This window comes from Nannospalax galili, unplaced genomic scaffold (assembly GCF_000622305.1).
Source record: "Nannospalax galili isolate Female #2095 unplaced genomic scaffold, S.galili_v1.0 scaffold884, whole genome shotgun sequence".
Lineage (NCBI taxonomy): Eukaryota > Metazoa > Chordata > Mammalia > Rodentia > Spalacidae > Nannospalax > Nannospalax galili.
In genome coordinates, this window is record NW_008352264.1 from 70,906 (window position 1) to 71,958 (window position 1,053).

The 1,053-nt window shown below is 43.7% G+C and overlaps 1 protein-coding gene across 3 annotated transcripts in view; it reads right to left on the reverse strand.

The window, feature by feature from the left end:
* The window catches only part of LOC103746771 (low affinity immunoglobulin gamma Fc region receptor IV-like), a 16,447-nt gene extending 16,216 nt beyond the window's left edge, over positions 1-231 (reverse strand). For 2 of the 3 annotated variants that reach the window (XM_008849062.3, XM_029554073.1), the window contains exon 1: positions 126-207. The gene's annotated coding sequence lies outside the window, so the exon portion shown is untranslated. Of the gene's footprint in view, positions 1-125 lie in introns of all 3 variants that reach the window. The other variant, XM_008849061.3, reaches the window with a different exon arrangement.
* Positions 232-1,053: the final 822 nt, after the last annotated feature.

Below are 1,053 nucleotides of genomic sequence, written 5' to 3' on the forward strand. Positions count from 1 at the left end.
ACTGCGTCCAGCTTCCCACCTAGTTTCTCTGATCAGAGCCCAGAACCAGATGGCGACAGATCGCCGGCTAGCCAAAACCAGGAGAGAAACCAAAACCAAAAGTGGTTTCTCAAGCACGCTCTTACCTTGCCGGTGGTGTGAGGGGGAGAAACTGGAGGTCTGACTGGGGAAGCAGAAGCAGCCAGGACTGATGCAAGTCCCCTCTCAGGGAGTTTGCCTGTACTGCCCAATTTGTCTGTTAATAATCATACTTTGTAATTTTTGTAGTAAAAGTAGAATTTTTTGAGCTTCCAGATAACAGAGCAGTCTCTAAGGCTGGAAAAAGGTTAACTACATACTTAGAGTCAGTATAGAGGTTAAAAGGTTGTGTAAAGGTTTCAGCTATAGTTATGACTGCAATTATTTCTGTTTGTTGAGCAAATATACCTTCCTTCCTTTTGATAGTAGGTGGACTGCCAGGTGTAAAAACCACAGAGGTTCCATTAGAGGAGCCATCTGTAAATACCAACATGGCATTTAATACATGTTCCTGAGACACTTTTGATGGAAATATTTCTGTTTCTTTAACAAATTTCAATAATGGATTCTGAGGTTCCTTTTGGTGTGGAGCAAAGTTGCTGCTGAAATGGCTCTGAACAAAATGGAGTAACTTAGGGAAGTTTGCTGAGCCAGTTCAGTAAAGACAACTGTGTGTTCACCCAGAAGATTCTAGTACCATCTGACCCTCTGGAAAAAGCTTGCATTTTTACCCATCACTGAAAAACAAATCCTTGCAACAACCACAGCACTCAGTTCATGAGTGCTCAACAAGCACTCAGAAAACTCCTCAGAATGCATCACAGCCATCTTGGATCCCTTTCTCTTCTGTGCTCTCTCTCCTTCCTATCTATCCTATCCCACCTGCTTCTAACAATTTATCCCTCCATTTGAAGACCATGGAGAGAAGATAAGCTGGGGAAGGGGCTCATGAAATCCTACCCTTATCTGAGGAGCTATTGGCAATTGATGGCTGCTGGGGGAGGGAGAGTCAGTTTTCTTTAAGGGTGGAACCCC